Source organism: Lissotriton helveticus, unplaced genomic scaffold (genome assembly GCF_964261635.1).
Source record: "Lissotriton helveticus unplaced genomic scaffold, aLisHel1.1 SCAFFOLD_511, whole genome shotgun sequence".
Taxonomy (NCBI): Eukaryota; Metazoa; Chordata; class Amphibia; order Caudata; family Salamandridae; genus Lissotriton; species Lissotriton helveticus.
In genome coordinates, this window is record NW_027611818.1 from 83,371 (window position 1) to 100,452 (window position 17,082).

At 42.9% G+C, this 17,082-nt stretch overlaps 1 long non-coding RNA gene across 2 annotated transcripts in view; it reads left to right on the top strand.

Moving 5' to 3' along the window:
- The window catches only part of LOC144806685 (uncharacterized), a 62,885-nt gene that overhangs the window by 7,096 nt on the left and 38,707 nt on the right, over nucleotides 1–17,082 (top strand). The window contains exons 2-3 of one of the 2 annotated variants that reach the window (XR_013605881.1): nucleotides 3,240–3,416; nucleotides 10,105–10,218. This is a non-coding gene — a long non-coding RNA (uncharacterized LOC144806685). Of the gene's footprint in view, nucleotides 1–3,239; nucleotides 3,417–10,104; nucleotides 10,219–17,082 lie in introns of those variants that run through there. The other variant, XR_013605880.1, reaches the window with a different exon arrangement.

Below are 17,082 nucleotides of genomic sequence, written 5' to 3' on the forward strand. Positions count from 1 at the left end.
TTGCATATTCCTTTCGCTCTGATGTGGACTGGACAATGCGCCATAGTCACTACTGGAAGTACATAGGCGTCTGTTAGCAGCCAACGCTGATGTTCCGACAATTCTATCCAACACCCCGTCACATCTAACATTCCCGTACCATCTTTCCACTTACTTAATTCTTTCTCTGTAGCCTCTTCCTGAATCATTTTCACACTTTCTATTGTGTCCTCACACATTCCTCCTTGACTGACCCATCTGGCAGGTCCAGCAAAATACATACGACTTGTCACATCTCTAGCTGTCTCTTTTGCTATCTGATCCGCGAAAGCATTTCCTTCACCTACGTCATCAGTGATCCTCTTATGTGCACTACACTTCACAATCGCTATCTGAGTGGGCAAGGCAAGTTATTCTAAGAGGTCATTTACTAGCTGGCCATGCTGTATTTTAGTACCGTGTGAGGTAAAGAATCCTCTTTCCTTCCAGAGGCGGCCAAAACTATTGACTACCCCGAATGCGTATTGGCTATCGGTGAACACATTCACTCTTTTTCCTTTAGCCAATACACAAGCTCTAGTCAGAGCTATCAATTCAGCTGCTTGGGCTGAATTCTTCCTAATGCGTGCTGTTTCTACAATTGTATGCAAGGTGGTAACAGCATAGTCCCAAGGGATCCAGAGAATTGTAGATCAACTTCCTATAGATGGTTGAGATTGCTTTTTCGGTCAGGGGATTAGTTAGCAGCTGGTCCTCCAGTGGGGATGCCTCAGGCAACTTCCCCCCCCTTCCCAGATGTTACCCTGCAGAGCGTGACCCACCTGCAAATGTCAGAACCGTTTTTAGTCGCCTAATTCATACCAACCGGACCATCGAGTTGCACCTCCACCAGCAAATGGTCTGAGATTCCCCCTTCTATGTGTGTAGCGGCCCTAAAGTCATCTTTATGGACAGTCCGGGTGAAAAGATAGTGCAGGCATGCCAGACTACCATGTGCTGCAGACAGGTGCGTCCAGTTCTGATACCCTCTTGCGCTCTAGGGGCATTTATGAGTATCATGAATATAGTATAGGGTCAGTTCTGTCACTCCAGTTACCCCCAATGCGTGTATGCTCTGTCGTAAGTGTCTTACCCTTTCACAGGATGAGTCAGTCTTGTCTGGGTCTCTTTCCTGTTTCCCGACATTTGAATGGCACCTCCGAAGACTCGCGAGAGCAGTGACCCACCAGCAGGTTTTGTGGAGCGCTTTTGTCCTGGATATAGTGCTGCATTCAGTAGGGCACCCACTCTCTTTTCTTTGCAGTTGCCTGTAGATCAGCAGTCCCAAGGTAGCAAGTCACACCTGGCCTGTCTGTAAGTGCAGCCCCCTCTGGAGGCCTGACCATCAGCAATTGAGCCCACATTCAAGTCAGTAGATTCAGACTTTGTTGTGTTAGGAATTTGGCAAATGCAACCTTGAATGGGCCCGTTGGCAGCACACAATCGTCCTACTGGGCCTCAACAATCATGTTGTCGTAGAGTTTTATTTTCTACCTTGAACTGTTGGGAGAGTCTTGGCATCCCTCAGACTAGCTGGTCTTGCTGGATGGCTTTCCGGCTCGCCCTACAGATAACGAGGATGTGTCGGACCTTGCTTTTTCCAGGACAGCCTTGTCCTCCTGCTGGATAGTGAAACTCCCTTCCTTTTCTCACCAGACAGGCAGGCTTCTAGGCAGACTTCTAGGCTCTTGTGGACAGTTACACAGCTTTTCCATTAAGTAATTCAGCCTACAGGTGATGTCCATTCAATTTAGATAAACTGTCAGGCTGACACCATCCCTGGTGCCACAGCAGGCACCTGCTTACTTTGTAGAGCACATTATTCCTTGGTAACAGAGGACTTTGAACTCTGGTATAAATGAGGGAAAGATGGTCCCACTTGTATACACAACTGGCAGGCAGGAGATGGTGTTTACTCTGTCACACTCTCACATTGCATTTATGCTACGCACACCAACACCGTAAACATGCACTTGATGTTATTGCAAAGTCTGGGCACAGGTATAGAAATGGAGCATTACATGGGTGTGTCAGTAGAAAGCCACTCCACTGACCATGATGCAAAGATCTAATCAGGCTATTGATCCTTACAACAGGGTGCATTGCCACCACCGCTCTAGCTGTTAAACACATGACAGTCCTCTGCCTTAAATGAGGGCACACTTGGTGTGACCCTCCAGGTCACAGGACCGGTCCAAGATCTCTTATAGTCCCTTGTTAGAAGTTGCACAGTACTGGGGTGGCAGAAAAATCTCATGTAATTGTTTTGTGGTAGATTTATCCCAGTAACGTGCAGTTACAGTTTTGACGCAATGTACTGGGGAGTTGCCACGAGGAACAGATTCTTCTGCCTTTCAAACCACATGCCATTCACTATTTCATACTGTTTTTCTGCTTTCATTTACCACTTGTTTTAAGCAGGAGGTAGATATATGCATGTGGTTGGTTGGTTGGGGGGGGAGATGGGCGAAGCAGGGGAGGGAAGGGGAAAGATATTTCTAACAGAGGGAAGAATTGTGTGTTTCCCCCAGTTTGTAAAAAACAGCATGAGTCTTGGCTGCTTCTACTGCACCGAGTCTTGTGGGTCTTTTCAGTCTAATTTTTCTGTCTGGAAAAAAATGGTGTCCTGTTTCTCTAAATCCAGGTGCAGAAAAGCCTAACGACTGATAATCAGGTGGAATAAAATGAACACATGAAAGTACTCCTTAATTTCATTGCCCTTGATTCATACTCTGGACCATAGTTGAGAGATAGGTCTAGGCATAGTCCTCAAAACACACAATAGATTTGCGTGCAGCAGAGGCCAAACTCAAAAGTCAGAACACCAGATACAAGTAGGTGGTAACTCAGGGCAGGGGAATACGCCTGTTGTCCGTGGAGGGGAAATTCCCGTCCCAGAAATCTACTTTAAAAATTAATTAATAGTATTCTTTTTTAAATGCCTGTTTGGTGCCAGTCCATATGACCTTAATTTCTGCCTTTGGGATTCTATATTACAAGTCCATAGGGTACAGGTATCCTTTGTGAGCTTAATAAAATGTTGAAAATTCTACAAATCCTCACTCCTACATTCAAGTACTCTCAGGCTACCATTCTTCACTCTTCTCTGTCTGTAGAACAGCTCAACATTTTCAAAATTCTGCAATGCTGCGTTGATATGGCTTGGAAATTATTTTTGGGGGAAATTTACATGTTTTGACTATTTAATTTTAATACTATAGGTGATTGAAATTACGGACGAAGAAAGCAAGCAAGATTTAGCACCAGGCAACTGAATTTTAGTGCCATAAGAAGGATTATTTTGAAAAACTGATGGACATCCAGCATTCTAAGTTTAAACACAATTTCCAAAATCTCGGTGTGGCGAGGAAATGGGAGCTGAGGAAAGTACTATAACTGTAAGTGAAGTCTCTAATTTTGCATTTCATTAACCCAGAGCAAAGTCATATCTGTGCACACAGCTTCAGAAATAATCCCAGAACGACCAATCACAGCATCCTCATCTGAAATATTATCAGAAAGACAAATTGTCTCAGCATGACAGAATAACGTCAATCTAAAGCATCATGTAATTCCAGAGAGGAAGCACACACTGCATAAAAGAAAGTTATAACAAAAGGTTTCTTCTGCAGCCAATCAAAGAAAAGACGCTGAAAGAAGACTCCGAAGCTGACATGCTACCAACCAAAAGATTGGAAAATCACCTTTGTTCAACAACCATTTTTAACCAGTTACACAAGTTTTAGACTATCTGCCTCGGGATATTACACCTCGACCCACTCTGCTCACTCTTACGAAAACCTTAAAAATTTACCACTTTATTGTGTTCATGACCTTCTCAGATTCTTTCCTTTTTATTGTGTACTGTTCTGTAATTCTATGTAAATCGCTTCAACATAATCTGTTGTGCAGGAGTGATTTGTAAAAGCTGATTAAGTAAGCACTGTTGCGCTATAGCTAATGTACATAAATCCTCGTCTACAGCACTACAAACCTTAACCTTACACCAAACATAGAGAGGGTAGAAGGAACTGATGTTCTGCAACTGATGATCTACAATACTGTGCATGTTCTAATGTTCTCAGTTACTGCCATTACGTCAGTGCAAACAGGTATCTCTCAGTTTAATCATTAAATATCAGACTAACACCATATCACTGCATTGCTAAGAACCTATACAATAGATGTGAGAAAAACTTCAGGCACAAATAAGTTGCTGCCGGAGAGGCTATAACCAAAAGACTATTATCTGCTAGAAACATTTCAACAGGTGTTACAGGGCTGCTTCCAGACATATTTTGCTCAATTCAAGTGTTAAGAAGATTACACACAATTTCTTTTAGCGATAAATGCTGAACATTATCTAAACAAGCCCGAATCTAACATCGGGTTCACTCTTACCGTGGCATATAAGCAAGAGAAAACTAAATGTAGAGATATTAACTTTATGAATACACCTTATAAAAACACGGGCTGTGAGAACAAATTCAGTGTTCAAACCCGCCTCAATCAAAGCAAAATATCCCAATTTGAGGAAAAAAGTTACCCGTGCCAAAAAAGATTCAGCCATAAATCTCATCTCATTGAATTTGAGAGAATGCACACTGTGAAAAACCTCTCTCAGTGCTCTGAATGCCACAAAAGTTTCAGCCGTAAATCTTATCTCACTGAGCATATGAGAATCCACACTGGGGAAAAACCTTATCAGTGCTCTGAATGCCAGAAAAGGTTTAGTATCAAACCGAGTCTACTTCGACATGCATTATCCCACTCTGTGGAAAAACCTTATCAGTGCTCTGAATTCCAAAAAAGTTTCAGCCGTAAATCTTATTTCACTGAACATATGAGAATCCACTCTGGGGAAACCCCTTATCAGTGCTCTGAATGCCAGAAAAGGTTTTGTAACAAACAAAGTCTTTCTCAACATGTATTAACCCACTCTGTTGAAAAACCTTACCAGTGCGCTGAATGCCAGAAATGTTTCAGTGACAAAAGAGGACTCACTCATCATACAAGGACCCACTCTGGGGAAAAACCTTATCAGTGCACGGATTGCCAGAAATGTTTCATTGACAAATTCATTCTCACACGGCATAGAAGAATCCACACTGGGGATAAACCTTATCAGTGCACCGATTGCCAGAAATGTTTCATTTACAAAAACAGTCTCACTCATCATAGAAGAACCCACACTGGAGAGAAGCCTTTTCAGTGCTCTGAATGCCAGAAATGTTTCAGTTACAAAATCAGACTCACTGAACATACAAGAATCCACTGTGGGAAAAACCCTTATCAGTGCTCTGAATGCCCAAAACATTTCAAACTTAAATCACTTCTAACTGCACATGTGAGATTCCACACTGGGGAAAAACCTTATCAGTGCTCTAAATGCCAAGAAAGGTTTTGTAACAAACAAAGTCTTTCTCGACATGCAATAACCCATTCTGTGGAACAACCTTATCAGTGCTCTGAATGCCAGAAATGTTTCATTGTAAAAAGTAGTCTCACACGGCATACAAAGATCCACGCTAGGGAAAAACGTTATCAATGCTCTGAATGCCACAAATGTTTCAGTGAAAAAAGCTGGCTCACTCGGCATACAAGAACCCACACTGGGGAAAAACCTTATCAGTGCTCTGAATGCCAGAAATGTTTCAGTGAAAAGTGCCATCTCACGCTGCATATAAAAACCCACACTGGGGACAAACCTTATCAGTGCTCTGAATGCCAGAAATGTTTCAGCGACAAAGGAAGTCTTTCTCGACATACAATAACCCACACTGGGGAAAAACCTTATCCATGCTCTGAATGTCAGAAATGTTTCAGAAACAAACCCAGTCTCACTCAGCATATAAGAACCCACACTGGGGAAAAACCTTATCAGTGCTCTGAATGGCCAAAAGATTTTAAACTTAAATCACTTCTAACTGCACATGTGAGATTCCACACTGGGGAAAAACCTTATCAGTGCTCTGAATGCCCAAAAGATTTCAAACTTAAATCACTTCTAACTGCACATATGCGATTCCACACTGGGGAAAAACCTTATCAGTGCTCTGAATGCCAGAAATGTTTCAGTGAAAAAAGCAAACTCACTAAACATACAAGGACCCACACTGGGGAAAAACCTTATCAGTGCATTGAATGCGACAAATGTTTCAGTGAAAAAAGCAGTCTCACTCAGCATATAAGAACCCACACTGGGGAAAAACCTTATCAGTGCTCTGAATGCCACAAATGTTTCAGTGAAAGAATCAGTCTCACTCACCATATAAGAACCCACACTGGGGAAAAACCTTATAGGTGCTCTGAATGCCAGAAATGTTTCATTGAAAAAAGAAGTCTCACTCTGCATATAAGAACCCACACTGGGGAAAAACCTTATCAGTGCTCCGAATGCCAAAAATGTTTCAGCTGTAAATCTACTCTCACTAAACATATGAGAATCCACACTTGGTAAAATAATTATCAGTGCTCTAAATGTCAGAAAAGATTCAGCGGTAGAGATGGTTTCAAGCGACATAAGAAAACACACCATCAAAATAATTCAGTGCTCCGAATTTCTAGCAGAAGGATATAAGCTGGAATGCTGACTAATCCTGGAGCCCTACCTCTGGTTATTGCATCCAGAGCTGAGGATGTCGGCCAGGTCAAGGAAAGAGCCAGGTATAGCTATAGAGTTGTCTGTTTACACAGTCCCCAGCACAGTGTCCGGCTCATTAAATGGACTTACTGAATAAAGATTGTTGAAATGATCAACCCAGGTCTGGGGATACATGTTATTTTGCAGAGGTGAAGCAGAGACATCTCTCCCCTCCACTTTACAAGTGCCCAAAACCTGGTGGAGTTCTTAAGAGAGCAAGCCAATTTGAGTTCCTGCCATCTTTCTTCCTCCCATTCTTTCGTAGCCCGAGCATGGGCCCTTTTGTACCTCTCTCCACCCAGACTGATTTCTGTGATGTCCTTTGTGCAAAGTGCCTTACCCAGATATCTATTTGATAGTCTGAATTCCTTATTAAACCAATTGTTTACTTTAGGAAAATTTTATTTGTGCCAGTTAATAGGGACCATAAGGTAGGACAATAATTTCTTGAAGTTGTTGTGGAAGCAGTCATTGGCATGCCACACTCTTTGTTTTTGCAAATCGATTTTTCGATGGTAGTGATAGATTGATCTTCACCTCGACAGATGACCAAAATACCGTTGATATACACATATAACTGAAATCCCAATTGGCACAGACAAACCATGGTAACAAAAGCAGTGATTGGGATAGGACCGGGCCTGAACACCATTTTCCCTTGTCCATGTAGGATGGTACCAAATCTCGATTGGTTGCTATAGGAACAAGGGAGTTGTCCCTTCTCTGGCGGAGGCGGCCCCATTAGACTTGACCTTTTCCACGTGAGCAATTCTTCAGGGTGTGTGGTGCAGTGCCACAGGTCACCTAACATACAAGAGAATACGTATGGCTAACCATATAGAACTATGGCTCCTGATAACCAGGTCCCATAGAATATGTGCCAGGGACACTGCCTGTTCTTTCCTATATTTTCATATATATTTTTTTTTATTGTCCTCTCATAAGCTCAGAAGAAGATTACCACCACCAGATACCTGTAACAGACTGTCCGTTGGGCATCATACACCTATCCATACAAGCCTGGGCACTCTGAGTCGGGTGCACTGACTTCTCTATACCCTTAGACATATGGGGCTGACCGCTTGCAACAGGATACATGCGTAGCACAAGGGACATGGTTTACACACCCATCACTCATTTCTACTATGAGCAATCTGATTTTCGGGTGTGCTGAATTTCCTAATGGGTCTTCTGCCCTTGGGTTTATGGCGCTGACCCATTAAAAACACATGCCAGTACATCGTGGCATTTGCATTTAACTTCGATGGAGGCCCATCGTTAGTGATTCTATTCCACAAGAAGAACCCTGCTGCATGTGACAGAGGCACGAAAGCCTTCAGCATTTAGTGCGTGTTCATTCAGATTCATGCTGCTGGCCTGGGACTACATTTCCCAAGTACACATGGTCACGTGACTGCATCAGAGTGATTCGATTATACAACCTGAGTGAGTAGCCACACACCAAATTCGGCTTTAGCTAGCCCCGGATCCTCTATTCAAGCAAAAAACAATTACTCTGGGCACCGTCCTTCATCTGCAGTGGTATAACGGATTGCTGGCTCCCCGTATATAGGTATGGGTCTCTGACCCTACGTTTGTTATATCTGTAATTGTTTCTGCACCGAAGCAGCTTGTTCCTTGTATGCAGAAATGGGTCCCTGAACCTACCTTTTTGTTTTACTTGAATCTTTTGTGCCTTGAGCGCGTCTTTTCTTTTTTTTCTTGTTATGAAAACGTAAAGAATGTTGCATTTGTGTTGAAGATATGGAGGTTTCAAAGCACACTATCTCATGTCATAGGAAAGCTCTCAGTACATATGTGGCAGGTGTTTTGTCTTGAAAACAAAGCATGCTGCACCCGTGCTGAGGTCAACAATTTTAAGCGCATTTCCTCCTTTGCATCGCAGCCTTGTTATTGCAGTGCACATCAAACACGTCCGCTGTTTTTACTTGAAGAATGTTGCATCTATGTTTAAACTAGGCAGTGTTATCATGTGCCTTACCGCTGCATATTTTGATGGGGCAGTTGCTTCTGAAATTTAAGCACACTGTACTTGTGTGTTAGGCCAACTAGCTCTAAGAGTCTTTTTTTTCCCTATAACACCACGTTTGCTATGGAAGATACTGCACTAGGTTCTGCCTTTGTTCACCCTGCGCCACCTTAACACACGCCTGTTATGAAGCACAAGCCATCAAATGCATTGATACACAAACTTCAAGGCAGACACACGACTGCCTCTATGGTCTTGGTGTGTCTCCCCCTAGTGTTCAACACCATTACGCTGCCCGCTTGTCTCGGTAGACCTTAGTGACATTTGAATACATGCTTGGGGAACCTATTAGGGACTTCACAGCCATACGAAAATACATAATTCACTATTGCAGACACCGCCTATGAGTATTTGGATGGTTTTTAATCTACATGGGCACACTTTATCTTTGCACTTGTTTGTGAAATGCCTAGAACACTTACAGCCTTCCAAAAGACTTATTTTCTTACCATGCTCCCCTTCCTATAATTATTTGATAGGGCGGAGAGTCACCCTGAGCCGCATGCCACGGTGAGTTGAGGCACATTTCCCAACGTCAGATGATTAACCCTTCTACAGTATATTGTTATTGTAGTGAATCTTGTTGTCTAAAAATGATTTTATTTTTCACATATACGAAGAATAACAGACATTGACTATACAGTTTACGGTAGTCCCGTTCAGATGGTTTTGTATGTCCTGGACTGAATAGCTTTGATATGTAACGCTTGCACAGATGTTCAAATGCCTGACCTAGATTTTTTCAAACTATTCTTATATTTCCTATGTATGTATTCTTTTAGGTACCACCAGTAAATTCACCACTCTATGTAGATTAATATGATCAATGGATGGTTTTGTACATTAAAACCCTTCTGTATACTTATATTCGTTCGTACACCATTTTTCGGTCTCGCCTGAGCCAGCGTGCATGCGCTGCTCTGCAAGGCTTTTAGTAAGTGCTTTAAATTCTGAACACACGCCCATGCGTGTGCTTTTTGTTTTTTATCACTAGCTATCGGCCTTTACATTTGTCTTTCTAAGAAAGACAGCATGCAATTGGCCAAAGGGGGGTGCATGTCCCGCCTTCTCTCACCCCTGGACTAGGCAGCTCGGGAGCGAGCAGCAGTGCCATCTTTTTCCAGTTATCATGCCCGCGTCTCGCTGTCGCGGTAATTGGAAACAGATGGAGGTCGCGCTGGCCCTGGTGCACTTTTGCTCCAAATGTGGCACTTTCACTTTCGCCGCCGACCTGGCGCTCGCGGCCTCGCTTGTTCATCCTTGCTGCCTCTCTTTGTCACCTTCCTCTTTTCTGCCTTTCCCTCTCTTTCTTTGGGACCTTTTCAGTGTTTAACAAAAAGCTGTAAAACCTGCTGACCGATCGTTGTTCTTTTTTTTATCACCCTGTTCCTAGTAAATTATGGCAGATTGGAGTACGACGAACCCATGAAAAATGGACCTCGTCTGCTGGTTTCTGAGCATTAACTAAGGAGAAATGAATTGCATAATAGCTTGGACACATGAACTGACCCATCAGAGATCCCGCAGCAGCTCTGTGGAGACTCAAATTCAGAAGCTCCTTGCAAGGAGTTCTGGGAACCAAGTCATGCACACTCCGGAGCATGTCGTGCCCTCTGACCTTTTGCAGTCAATGTAGTTAATTTTAAATCCCTCCATGCACAAAAAAATTTCAGAATGCCTAAGAATCCATTCTTTTGAGGTCCGAAGCGTGGGGTCTGTCTTCTATATCTATGTGTTTTAATAACAAATAATGAAAGCGCCTAGATTTTTGCACCATATAGGTCAAGGTAGTTTACGAGAACGCTGCGTGCCCCTTGTATCTGTTCCCTGCGGCGCGTGCATCATTACAGGAATCCTACCCAGAGCTGGAGACCGCATTCCTGTGCTTTGGTAGTCTGGTTCATCGAATTGTTGCCTTTTGAAACATTTAACCCCTGTTTGTGAAAAATGCCTTCAGTATTGATACAGTGCCTATTTATTCCTTTACATTTACTTTCCAGTTGGCCTTGTAACATTTTCTTTTTGGGAGGAGGTATGTTTTTGATAATTCAAATGTAAGTCCTGTAAAGGCACACATTTCCACAGAGGATATTGCATTCACAGTGTATCCTTCCTGCTATATGGTTGATGGGTGTGGGCCGGAACGTTTTTCAAACACATTAAATTTTCTTTTGTGTATTTAGAAAGCTTTTTTCCTACCCTTGTGCTTGCAAACATGAATTGTATTAAAAATAGAAGCCTTGACTGAGCCAATAGACTCTAAGATAAATATTGTATGCAGTTTTTTATCTGCCTGGCACACAATATATAGACTGTTCACACACTTTCTGTAGTATGATTCGTTCTGGGCAGATAAACTCTAAGCCCCACTCTACTGCTATCCTCGTGTTAGTGCAGCCCGATGTAAACAGTAATTGTAATGTATTTGCATTTATATAACGCTTACTACCCCAGACGAACTTTGAAGCGCTCTTTCGGCGAGTAGCACGCTACTCTGGGATCCAAAAATGATTAGTGGTGAATTAGTATAGGGAAATATAGAAAATATTTTGGGAGCTGGACATGTTGGGTTGAAAAAGATAGTGGAGGGATAGAAGATGGAAGGTTTTGCATTTATATAGTGCTTGCTACCCCTGATGAAGTGTTGAAGCGCTTTTCGGCAAGTAGCATGCTACTCCAGAACCCAAAAAGATGAATAGATAGATCGATTATGGTAGGTAGGTTGTTTTATTATATACACACAACTGAATGAAAATTAAAAAAATTCTGTTGTAAAGTTGTATCCAAGAGGCAAGTATAGTCTCTGATAATAATATATACAATACTGATAAGTTTTAAGTTGGCTTGCCATCAAGACTGATGCCCCGTAATGTTGATGCAAAGTCAGTTGCGCTAGACTATCTTAGACTCTTGTTGAATTGTAACATCCACCTTGTAGGTACTGCTATTTGTATCAGGTCCACGTTGTAGGCAGACACAAACGCCGACATTGTGCACTATTTATATTAAGCATAATGTAGGTGAGCAGATGACAATAACCACTGTACAAGCTTGCTGGAATGGGAAGTGTTTAATCAAAAGGTGGATTGAATTCAAGTTTAGGTGATCATTTTAAAAATGTGTATGGATTTTGTATATATTTAAAATTGTTGATCTTCAAAAAGGCCTGAATCAATAAATTGAATTGAAATTCAAGTTTATCATTTTAATCATATTGTTGGAAAAGATGGGTTTCGAACCCCATGTGGCGGTTCCTTTCCAGAAAACATTCAGGTTGTAATCATGAGTCAAATAATGCTGAGGAGGTTAAAATATTCAAATTGAATTCAAATTACACATGAAATGTTCATTGTTCAATATATTTCTCTTAGTTTTTTAATTTAAGGACTTTATTGCTTAAAGAAAATAATTAGTATTTGTTTTTCTATATGTAGGAAGTATTACATTAATGAAATCACTGCATCTCACCGTCTTTCTTTCCTTTTCTGTTCTTTATGAACGTTTCTATTGTTGAACTTTAAAGATTGCCTGGAATTAAGAATTGTGCTCTACATAACTTTGCTGTGTTATAGTATGTTGATTTTTATGTACAACTTGTGTCTCTTATGTGTATGGCAACTGATGTTTTGTTTTGCTTTAATAATCAGTTTATGTTTATTAGGTTTTATTATTCAATAAAATGTTTCAAACACAACAAATGGTAGTTGATATGTATTTACAACTGCAGCATTTTTATTGTATGGGCAGTTTCAAAGTGGCCAAAAAATATGGTCTGCGGGTTGACGGAGGACCACATTGGCATGAGCAGAGAGAGGTTTGGGCAGGTGATTAGGGGTACATGTAAGGTTGGAAGTAGGGGGAACAACGCATGTACATTGTGTGGACTGTGACTCCTGGAGTTATTTTGAGTGATACCATGCTACCCTCTAAATGAATCCACTAGTGATTATTATCAACAAACTTTATTCGGTTTTATAAAATGAAAACAATAAAAGTCATACATAAAATGAGAAAACATCTTCCAAGTTACAGATTGACATATATAATATGTCCAAGTTAATCAAAACACAAGATACAAATTCATGAATTACAATACATTAGTTAATGGCAGCTTGATCTGAGTCTAGCAGCGTACCGTAAAAAGTTAAGCGTATGCAAAACAGTGTCATTAGAGAGGAGTTGTAAAAAGATAAGAGCTGGTCTCACCCTCCTAAAACCCGCTGTCTTGAGAATGGGAATTATAAATACCTTTCTAGTGACAGCATAAAAACTACAAAACATTGTAAAGTGCATCATGTCCTGAGGAGACTCACCGTTGCAGCCACAGGGCATGAGGCACTGGCCTCTGTGGAAGCCACAAGGATGTGCCATGAGGTAATGGGCGAGGTTGAGCCAAAACCGAGTCAATAGAAAACGATCATGGATGCTTTTAAGCTCTAGATGATAAGGTTCGGGAGTTTGTACAGTTTTTAACATGTTGCACTTACACACACTAGGCTTACACATCTTATTTCCCTCGCTATCACAGTGGCTCATTCTTAAAAAGCACTCTTTGACCAAAGAAAGGTCCCTCTTACATATGCTCTCAGGGTTATCGAATAGTTCCTACCTACCCTGGAGAGGCCAACTCTTATATACTGGAGCCATCAGATGCGTGAGACACGGTCAAGTGAAAGGCATTCCTGTAGGATGTGTTTGCTAAGTGTATTTTCTTGTTTAGCCCAAATATTAAGCCACAAAGCCAGGGGACGGAATGCCAGTACATCTGAGACAAAAGGCATTCCCAACTCTTCGTGCACAACATAAAACAGAGTGCTTTGTGGGGCAGAAAGGGCCCTTCGCAGGAAAAAGTTTTCAGCACTTTGCACTGCCCCTACCCCAATGTGGCCCGATATCTCACTCCCATAAATAACCTTTGAGATGTATTTGGCTTCATATGTCTTCAAAAAAGCCTCTATTGGCTTCCCTCCCACTCTGCTGGCAAAGTTAAAAACAGCTGCAAAAGCTTTCAATAGATCCCCTTTCTTCCAAGTAAGCAAAGGGCACCAACTCAAAGGAATCGTCAAATTCAACTCCCAAACAGGAGAAAACATTGGTCTTCGGTATTGATGATAGTCCGAGTTTAAAAGTAAACTGCTTAGCTTTACGAGGTCCCACTTGCATAATTTATTTATTTATTTATTTATTAGTAACATTTATAGAGCGCGTACAATTACCCGTGGGCGTCTCGGCGCTAAAATGCAATGATGTCTCTACCTGATCCGATTGTCCAGAGGCATGATTTACTGATTGAATAACCAGGTCTTCAGTTTTTTTCTAAACTGAAGAAGTGAGGGGCTTGTTTTTATGTGGTTTGGTAGGGTATTCCAGAGTTTAGGGGCCGCAATTGAAAAGCGGCGGTCACCCCAAGAAACTGTTCTACTGCGTTGAACCACTAGTTGATTGAGTGAGGTAGATCGAAGTGTTCTAGGCGGGTTATAGGGAATCAGTTGCTCTTTGAGGAAACGGGGTCCTTGGTCCTGTAATGTCTTGTAGACTATGCACAACGATTTAAATTTTACCCTGTTGTGGATGGTTAGCCAGTGGTAGCTTTTCAGCGTATCCGAGATAGGTGCAAATTTGGGTTTTTTGGACAGTACGCGTGCCGCCCCGTTCTGCACGGTCTGCAACTTTTTGGTAACTCTGTTTTGTGCGTTGAGCAAAAGACCGTTACAGTAGTCCAACGATGTCAATACCAGGGAGGTGACTAGCGTTTTGGCTGCTGAGTCTGGTAGATAAGGCAGGATTTTTCTCACCATTCTGAGCTTAAAATGGGCGTTGGTCGCCACCTTATTTGCGTGGGCCATGAGATTAAGCTGGTCATCGAATGTTACCCCTAGGTTTCGGACTTTGACCGTGGGGCAAGGAGGAGTACCTAGGGCCGAAGGCCACCAGGCTGCAGACCAGACTGGCAGCAGGTTACCGAAGATAACTACCTCCGTTTTATCGGAGTTGAGCTTAAGGCAATTTTTTGCCATCCACTCACCGATAGCAGTCATCCCTCTTTGGAATCTCTCTGCCACCTCCTGTCCATCACCCTTTATGGCCACCACCAGTTGAGTGTCGTCGGCGTATGAGGTTAGGCTCATCCCGTATGCTTTGATGACACTGGCAATGTCCGACACATATATATTAAATAGTGTCGGACTTAGGGATGAGCCTTGGGGAACCCCACACGGTAGCGACAGATCAGCTGATTGGAAGGGGCCCAGTGTAACCGCCTGGGTTCTGTTGGCTAGGAAGGAAGCAAGTAGGTCCCTAGCAGTAAGCTGAATACCCATCCTTTCGACACGGTCGACCAAGATCTTGTGGTCAACCGTGTCGAAGGCTGCTGATAGATCAAGGAGAACAAGCAAAGCTGTTCCTCCTTGATCGCGGATGACTTTTATGTCATCAGCTGCTTTGATGAGAGCGGTTTCCGTACCATGATGCTTACGGAAACCGAACTGAGTGTCATCCAGCAGGTTGTGACTTTCGATGTAGGCCGATAGCTGCTGATTCATAGCCTTTTCTGTGACTTTGGCTAGAAGAGGGAGGTCGCTATGGGGCGGTAGTTTTTTAGTTCACCTTTATCTAGACCGGGATTTTTGAGCAGGGGTTTGATCAGTGTGTTTTTTAATGAATCGGGATAACTTCCAGATGTCAATATAGTGTTACAGACACAGGTGATAATGGGGATTACTGTGTCTGGCACCGTAGCGATCACAGAGGTCGGGCATGGATCCAGAGCTGAGCCAGCTTTAATCGAGGTTACTATGCTCTTGATTTGGTCAGTGGTGAGGGGTTTAAAACTGGTCGTGGTAATTTTTGGAGTGATCATGGGGATAGTAGCACTACTACTGGACGGGTCTGAGTTAAAGGTTTGGTAAATATCATTGACCTTTGCGAAGAAAAAATCCGATAAGGCATCACATAGTGCTTGTGATGGGGGTGGATTAAGATCCGGGGTATTTCCAGAGAGAGTTTTGGCGAGGTTATATAACTGTTTACTGGAGTTTTTCGCAGTCTCTATGTGGAGTGTGAAAAAATGTTTTTTTGCTGCTATTATCATTGCTTTATAAGTGGCGAGGGCTTTTTTGTATTTTTCCTTATTTTCGCTGTCGTAGGTTCTTCGCCAGTGCCTTTCCCTATTCCTAGTTAGTTGTTTTTGGATTTTTAATTCTTTTGTATACCACTGAGCTTTAGGCGAATTTCTATTTCTTGAGAGGGATTTGGTAGGTGCCAGCTGAGTCGTAGCTTCGCCCAGCCAGGTCTGGAATTGGTTGGTTGCGATGTTGGGATCGGTGGACAGTTCCGGGCTGGTGTTATTTAGAAGCAATGATAGGTCATTGGGGTTAATGTCCTTCCATGCTTTAAACGTGCCGGTTTTCGAAAGAGCAGCCTTTTTTTCCGCGGGCTTTTAATGGTGAGGCTGCTAAGAATGACTGAGTGGTCTGTCCATGTCATGGGGAGAACCGAGGTTATGCATAGTCCTTCCACATTTGAAAAAATTCCATCCAGCGTGTGGCCTGCCTGATGGGTAGGGGTTGTGACCAATTGTCTGAGGCCCATTATTTCTAAATCTGACATGAGGGTAGTAGTATCCCTATCACTGAGTTGCTCCAGATAGAAGTTGAAGTCGCCCATAATAGTAATGGAGTCTTCTGTGACTATAGACTCAGTGATATTGCTTAGATTAGCAAGGAACGCAGATCTGGTCCCAGGGGGTCTGTAAAGAAGTATTCCCTTGAAGTTATAGGTGGAAGACAATTTTATATTAAAGTGCATAGCTTCGCATGAGATAGTGGGAATCTGGTAGAAGCGGACCTCAAATTGGTCTCGTGCTATGATGGCTATCCCACCTCCTTTCCCTTTGGGCCTGTCCTGCCGATAGGCGCTATAGCCTGAGGGAACTGCCGTTACATAGTCAGGGGCAGACGCCTCGTCGGTCCATGTCTCTGTGATGTAGAGAACATCTAAGTTGAGGTCGCTGATGAGATCGGCTATTTCCTGGCAATGTTTGCTCAGGGAGCGCGCATTAATGAGTGCCATGGATACGTGCGTGTCACTCTCAAAAGCTGAGGATTTAGCAGCGATAGTGGGGTTAACAAACACGGGCACGATGTTACACTGTGGGCATTGTGTTTGTTTCTCCAGAGGCAAGATAGATAAATCGTATTTTGAGCAGAGCGGGGCGTGAGAGGGACAGATCTCCAGAAGCGTACTACGGCTGTATGAGAGAGGAGGGGCAGGGGTTGTGGCCCTGGGCCCGGTCCCGGCGCGGACGGGCGCAGACGGGCGCAGACGGGCTCGCCTTTGGCGCGCCCGCTGCGCCCGCCCGCTGCGCGGACGG